Genomic DNA, 7,646 nt, shown 5'->3' with positions numbered 1-7,646 from the left:
GATCCTTAGTCCTAATCTAGCATGCTGTTCTAATAAAGTTGATAATCATAACATAACATAGTCTTGTATGGGTAATTTGGGAGTACTTACTTGAGCTCGGCTGATTGCATGCACCACACCCTTTTCTCTGTTCGAAGTTCTTTTCTATTTTCAAAATCCTTTTTGTAAAAATGATGTTCTTTTTGAAAATTTTCTATACCATCTCCTTAGTTTGAGTTCAGACGCACTCGAAAGTGTGCCCGAATCCCTCAAAAAAAGGCTCCGATACCAACTTGAAACATCCCAAAAATACAACCCAAAAATTTCGTTTTTAAAACATTATTAAAACCATCAACCATCCAAAATCATAAGTAAAATCATAATCATGTATCATAAACATCATAGTATCTGTCTCAAATCAAAATCTCATATCAAATCATCAGAGTGAACTGCCGGGCTGTGACTGTGGTGTATGCCATGCAATCAACCCGAGCCCTTCCCTTTGCTAGTGGAAGTACCTGTAACCAAAACTGAAAACTATAACCACAAAGCTTAATGAGCTCCCCCAAACTACCACATACCATACAATAACACATATAACAAATATTGGGCCTTGCCCACTGCATCGGGCCCCGCCCGGCATCGGACCGAAGTCCGACATAATCTGGGCCCCACCCACTGCATCGGGCCCCGCCCGACATCAAACCGAAGTTCGGAATAATTTGGGCCCCGCCTACTGCATCGGGCCCCGCCCGACATCAGACCAAAGTCCAGAATAAGCTGAACATAACATAACAAGGACATATAGCATAATCACATACTGCATCGGACCGAAGTCTGGATCATGTAACACATATCACAATCATGCATGAATCACGAAGACATCAATCATACATACTAGTGCATCGGTCCCCGCCCGGCATCGGACCGAGGTCCGGAACTACTATCATCTAAACAGGCCGGAATTGTGGCCGTAGACCTGTTTCTACTGGAAGGAAACTCACCTCGTAAAGCTGACTGCTGGAGTGCTGGGCGGGAAATGTCTGGCTGCTGCTATGGTAACTCTCCGGCTACAATTCCCATAAAGACACTTAATCAAACACTGATTACTAATCTTAGGGTGACTATTTTACCCCTGGCCAAAGTCAACATACTGGTCAAAGTCAGCTTTTAAATGACCCGACTCGCCGAGTTGGGCCACCAACTCGCCGAGTCCCTATCCTTTCTTCTATTTCTCAACCCGACTCTACTCGTCGAGTTTAGCAAAGACTCGACGAGTTCTCCTTCTCTGATAACATCGAGTCATCCTTCATCTGACTCGCCGAGTTGTATGAACAACTCGTCGAGTTCTCCTTCATCATATGAACACATCCAGTCTACGACTCGCCGAGTTGTATAAACAACTCGTCGAGTCTGTTCTTGCGGGTAAGGAAATTGTCTTGGACTCGCCGAGTGTGTTCTTGCACTCGTCGAGTCCCATGATTCCTAGATTATGGCTATATCTTAATACATCGAAGCACTCCTCAGGACCTGTCCGACCTTGTTAATACTCAATTGGGGTTCCTTTGAACCACAACAGAAAGGGGACTCAATACCCTGGACTCGTCGAGTCCCAAGAACGACTTGCCGAGTCGATAATGTCCATGCCTTATATTTCGATTTCTGTCGTACAACACTTATCCAAAAGCTAGATCTGGGCTTCTAAGATCAATCTAGCATGTAAAGTTATGAACTTTACGTGCATGCATGGGAGTATAGGCTTAAAGGACCCAAAAAATGAGGTCTAAAGGAGTGCATGGGCTATCATGGCCATAAAGCTTTCATTCTCATGCCATGTTCTCGATTCCAGAACCTAGATCTGAAGGTGAATCGACTTGGGACTACCAGGTCTTAAGGATTAAGCTTGTTGGACCCAAAACTCCATAAAAGTGGCAAAAAGGAGATGTATAGAACTATAAGTCAAGTGTTAAGCTTGATTACCAGAAAGTGTAGCAAAAGAGGGCTAGCTTCTGGATCTACTTCTTCTCCTTTGAACCTTGTCTCCTTCCTTCTTCTCTACCACTTCAAGAAAGCACAAAAATCACTCAAAATCTGTTGGATTAATGTGTAAGTCCATAACTATAATTGGTAAGACTTGACCCGACCCGGCATGGTCCATTTGGGTTGCATGGCATCATGCATTTGGATAGACTATAATGAGAGAAATAACACTTAAAGTTGGTTAATATATTATAAGTTCTAATATATTAATAAGGTTATTTAATTAGTATTGATCAATAATTAATTTGGAATTAATTAAGTGATCAAAAGGAGACTAATTAAATATATGGGTTGATTGTGTAAATCATTCATTATTATATATGTGGGCTTGTGATCCAAGATTCCTTATGTTGGACTAAGTCCATGGGGTGACCCATGGATACTCCATGGAGGTTAAAATCCATGGAGCATAAGGAATGGGTAAAGTTATGAGTTACATGGTGTAACCCTAATAGCCACCATATAAAAGAATCCCATGGCTCAAGAAATCGTGCACTAATGTGTGAATATGAGGGCTAGACGATTTCAAGGAGTGTTCCATTTCTCTCAAGTCATTCCATGTGCATTTGGTGTTGTATGAACCATTTGAGGTGTCACACTTGGGGCACTAGGCACTCAAGCTTCATGGAGACAAGCTACATCAAACAAAGGTATGTATTCTATCCATTTGATTACCCAAGTATCAAGTATTGTATGCTAGATAGGGTAATACCTTGGAAAGTTCATAATTGCATGTATAATAGAGAAAACATAGATCCAAGGTATTTAGGGTTGCATGTACACTTAGGAGTGTTAAAATTCTCAAAACCCATCAGTGGTGTCAGAGCCAAGGCTTGTTTTCTTGTTATACTTGCAAAATTAGCTGAAAAATCGAATTTTGGAACCCCTGACAGCATATATTCGACTGTTTTGGCTAGAAATGGACTAGGAACATTACCCTTAGATGTTTTTGGACTTATAAACTTGTTTTTGATGTGGTAATGTTCATGCTAATCCAATTTCAAAGATAATTGTCAATAGATTCATGTTTTGTATTAGTTTAAAAGTTATGCTAATTACTTGAAAAAAAATTGATGTGAATTATCTTTGTTCATATGAGTTTCTTAGATTAATAGAAAAGTTAATTGATTATGTGTTTTCAATCCATTTTAATCTAAGAGTTGATTCTAAAATGTGTTTTTGTAACTTGTCCTCAAGTTATATGAAAAGTCACATTTAAGTTTCATAAAACTCATAAAAAGTTGGCAATGGTTACAAAAATGAAGAGTCTTGTCCTCATTAAATGGTTTTATGACTCCATAACTTTTCCTCAAGTTATGGAGGTTCAAGAGTCACTTCATTAAATGATAAAATGTGTAACCTTAATTAGTTCCATAAGTTACAAAAATAAAGAAAAAGTTACATTCTTTTATTAGTTTAAAATCTTCCATAACTTGTCCTCAAGTTATGGAACTTGAAGAGTTTTTTTAATTAAAACTACTTTAAACACATAAGTTATGGAATTAATTAGTTTTGAATATTTTCAAAACTTGCCCTCAAGTTTTGGAAATTGTAAAGTTTTCCCCATGAATACTTTAATTCCAAGTTAGCCCTTAGAATTTTAAAAGTTAAAATTCAACCCTTATACTTTATAGTATTATAAGTTAATAATAAATATATGTATAAGAGCAAGTCAGTCTTACCATTAGTAGGCCTCATTCACGAAACCGGTCTATAAGGGGGGTATAAGGTTACTGCCTATAAAATAGCAGTTTAATGGGTGTCCACTCTCACCCACCGCTTCCTTGACTGGTGGAGGGTCGTTAGCCGAACGGGTAGGACAAGGACTATAATTCTCTCTTCATTAAAAGTATTAATGATAAATACTAAGTAACTAAACACTTATAAATTCCCAATCTTAGTTACTTAGGAAAATGTGAATAAGGTGCTAATCCATGAAATTACACTTTGCACTTTGTTTAAACCGTTAGTGGAGCGTGTGTGGTTAACCGGCACACTAACCTGGATTTAACAAAGTAGGCAAAGGGTAACTTAATATTTATCATAGTATCGGTGGAGCTCGTGTGGTTAACCGGCACATCGATTGAGGGGTAAATATTAAGGGTACCAAGTATATTTGCATGGTTACTTCACACCTTGTTTTGTGATCCTCAGCATCCCAGTCACAAAACCTGAAGGGCACACTCGAGATTGAAACATGCCATTGAAAAGTTCAATGAATCTCAAAAGATCTAGGAGTTTCAAATCCAATTAAAAAACCTAATTACATTATTTCGTTTTTCATGGTGGAAATTGGTAAATCGTCATTTACCTACCTTCAACTATTTTATAACTCGGATTACGGCATCCCTCTTCCAGTTATAAATAGGTTGTTGGATCCTAGCCTTAATATTTCATATTGGGTGTTATATTAAGGACTTTAGATCAACTATCTTGAATATCTCCCAAAAGATGTCTAGTTCAGACATCTATGATCTTCCCAAATCTCTTGGAACTTTACTTCCTCCACCTCCTCCAATTATTCTCCCTAACCCACAAGTTCAAGGTCACTCAAGCCCTAATGGCAAGCAAGGTCTATGTGTGATCACATCTTAGAGATGAAGTCACATATTGACAAGCTGGGAGAGTTGGGTGTCAAAGTCTTGAGAAAGTTGGATGTTCAATCACTTTCTAAGTCACATAGTGAGTTCCTTTAGGACTACTATGAAACAGACTATGACATGAACCTTAATGATCATATCTATTTGTTTGGTGCTGCTGAATCAGCAATGATTTGGAACGATAGTAAAGCAAATTTGATTAGAAGATCAACTTCCCAAAAACTTTATGGACAGTGACAATGGTGACACTGGAAATCCAGAAAAAGCATTCTCTTCCCAATGGAAAGGGATTGGCCATAGTCAACCCGGTTGACCAAATGGTAAAGAGAAAGGCTAAGTCTGAGATAGTCCCATTACCAAAGGGTCCATATGTTTATTTTGCCAAAGGAAGGGGCGTTGATTGCAAAGCTGCCAAATTTACCTAAGGATGTTAAAGTCAATAAGTTTGACTCTACATCAGGTAGAGCCCATTATCTAACTCTGTTAAGTTCTATTCTGAGATCCTCATTACATGATGTGACTGGGTCACATGTTGATGTTTTAAGAATCAAAGAATAGAGAGAAATCTTAAAGGAAGTATATGCTGATTCTGATCGCGAAGGTGGATTTCGATCGCATCAGAATTTTGAGCAGTTGCTTAAGAAGTTATGATATATTGCTAAGGAATAGATAACAACAATTTTCCATGTGGATTGTAAGGATAAGTTTTTCCGCAAAGTTTTAAAATAAAAGAAAATTGTTTAATTTTATTTATTTGAAGTATCCTTACAATGGCATTTGTGGAAAATTGTTGCTTATATGATTCCACTGACAGCAATATTGGAAAATGGATTTGATTCTTTCATTTGTGGTAGCGTCTAAATTTACCAAATCAGGAAAGTTCCTCATCGCCCAAGTTTCAATTGGACCGAAACTTGGAATCATGCAAGTTGAATAGTATGATGAATGAGAACTTTCAAGCATTGGAAAATCAAGACTAATTACTTGTTCACATGGATGTGTGAGTCAAGTGAAGGACTAAAGGGATCGAGTACACATTCTTGTGCACTGGTCATGTCCACCACAAAGCTCGTTAAGACTATTTGATTTACTAAAGTTTAGTAAATATGGTTATACTTACAAGTTTAAGTATAATTCTGAAACATTGGAAAAGTCTCAATGTATGGCAGAACGAATGAGAAGAATCAAATTAGGCAGAAAGATAAAAGTTTTCTCAAATCTGAAAAGATGGGAGAGTACTTTAGTATCATGTTTGTGATCATCTTAATGATTTAGAAATCATATCAAAATTAGTCCTCTAAAGGTCATCTTAGTGCATTCTTATGACTAAGAAGATGAGTCATGAATTGTTGAAATGGTTAGATCAGGAAGATGAGTCATATTTCGTTCCAAAACAATTCTTAGAGTCATACTCCAAGATTGTAACTTGAGTGACATATCTTAAAGAAAGGTTTAAAACACTTGTCAAATGTAAGAGTAAAAGTGTCATACTCTTGTACATTTGAAATTGGTAAGTTGTGATGTTTTGGATAAAACAAAGACCAACTAAGGCCAATTGTGTGAAGTGTTTGTCTTGATAAAGAATCCGCACTATCTCTTGAATATTTGGCAAGATAGTCTTATATGTCAAGAGGACAGTGGGAGTCTTAAAGATCCTAAAAAGAATTTCAAGAACTAATCAAGAATAAAACCTGAGGTTCTTCACTAGCACACGACTTGAGGTTTATAACCTATCTTGTTGACATATTATGTGCCCATTCCAGTTAAAGTTGGCTTTGCATAGGAGTTCTGAAAGTTCTCAATTGGTTGCATAACAACTTGGAATCAATGGCAGGCCCTGTACTGCCAGGTGGCAAGAAGTTAAGATTGCATAAGTTCAGTCCATATGAGTTTGGATTTGTCATTATCCTTGTCTTGTGACTATGGTTTTGACGATTCACATGGATAAGAACACATACACCATAAAATCTAAGGGTCATAAGGTTTCTCTCCGATTCATGAAAATGATGGTGAGGAAACACTTCCACCAAGTAGATTTGAAGCAGATGGCAAAAGGTCTAAACAATTGAGACTATGATTACGGCATCCCTTTTCATAGTTCTGAAATTGTTTAGACACACATGCATGCTATCTAAGGAAAGGTGTATGATTTTGATAAAGTTTTATCAAACCATCTCGTATCAGAAATTTGAACTTTGGTAAGGAAGTCAATAAAGTATTGATTTCTAGAAGTCCAGCTGATTTCTGAGTACATGTCAAAGCTAGTGGGAGCATAAGTGTTATGCTAATAATCATCATGTTAGTGGGAGCATGATAATTATGATAAGTATTGCAAGTTAGCAATGTTAATTATAGAAAACAAAAGTTTCAATTCGTGAAGTTGCAGGGGTTGAAAAAGTTGTTTTGCTATAATTAAGGGAGAGGATATACTTCATTTCAGTTCTAAAGGCTTAGATTGAGACCTTAATCATCTTTAGTCAAGAATATAGATACGAATTTCATGTTGGATTGGTTCAACTTAAGGAAATTCTATATATTGGATTCTCAAAATTCGATTATGATTACGACATCCCTCTTCATAATCAAATTTTGAAAACATGGCAAATAAAAATATTGTAGCAAAAGACTGGTCTAGAATCATGTCTTTATGTGAGACATCATGAATCGTGTCCCATTTGCTTTGGGTACAGGATCGATTGCATGTGCTATAATATTTGTCCTTTCTAAAATTTTCCAAATGTCTGGGGCATTAAGAAGGGAAAAGGTCTAGAATTGGATATGACTAAAAGGATTAAGCAATTGTCGAGGACAATCTAAGGTTTACCAAAGATTGGTTGCTCAAGGACAGTTGGAAGTATACTGTTAATATTGGAAGGACCATATTGACATATTCTGAAAAAAGAGGCATCTCTTGTTCAAAAGTGATAGTCAAAATGAGAATATGGAGTTGTCTCCATAGGTGGAAGTTATCTGTGTAAGATTAGAAAACTTAATGCAAGAAGCATGTTCAAAGCAATGTACTTTGAA

The sequence above is a fragment of the Lactuca virosa genome, chromosome 8, assembly GCF_052849685.1.
Source record: "Lactuca virosa cultivar CGN04683 chromosome 8, Lactuca_virosa_CGN04683_v6, whole genome shotgun sequence".
Taxonomy (NCBI): Eukaryota; Viridiplantae; Streptophyta; class Magnoliopsida; order Asterales; family Asteraceae; genus Lactuca; species Lactuca virosa.
The sequence above is the reverse complement of the archived record's forward strand: the minus strand, read 5'-3'. Positions refer to the sequence as shown.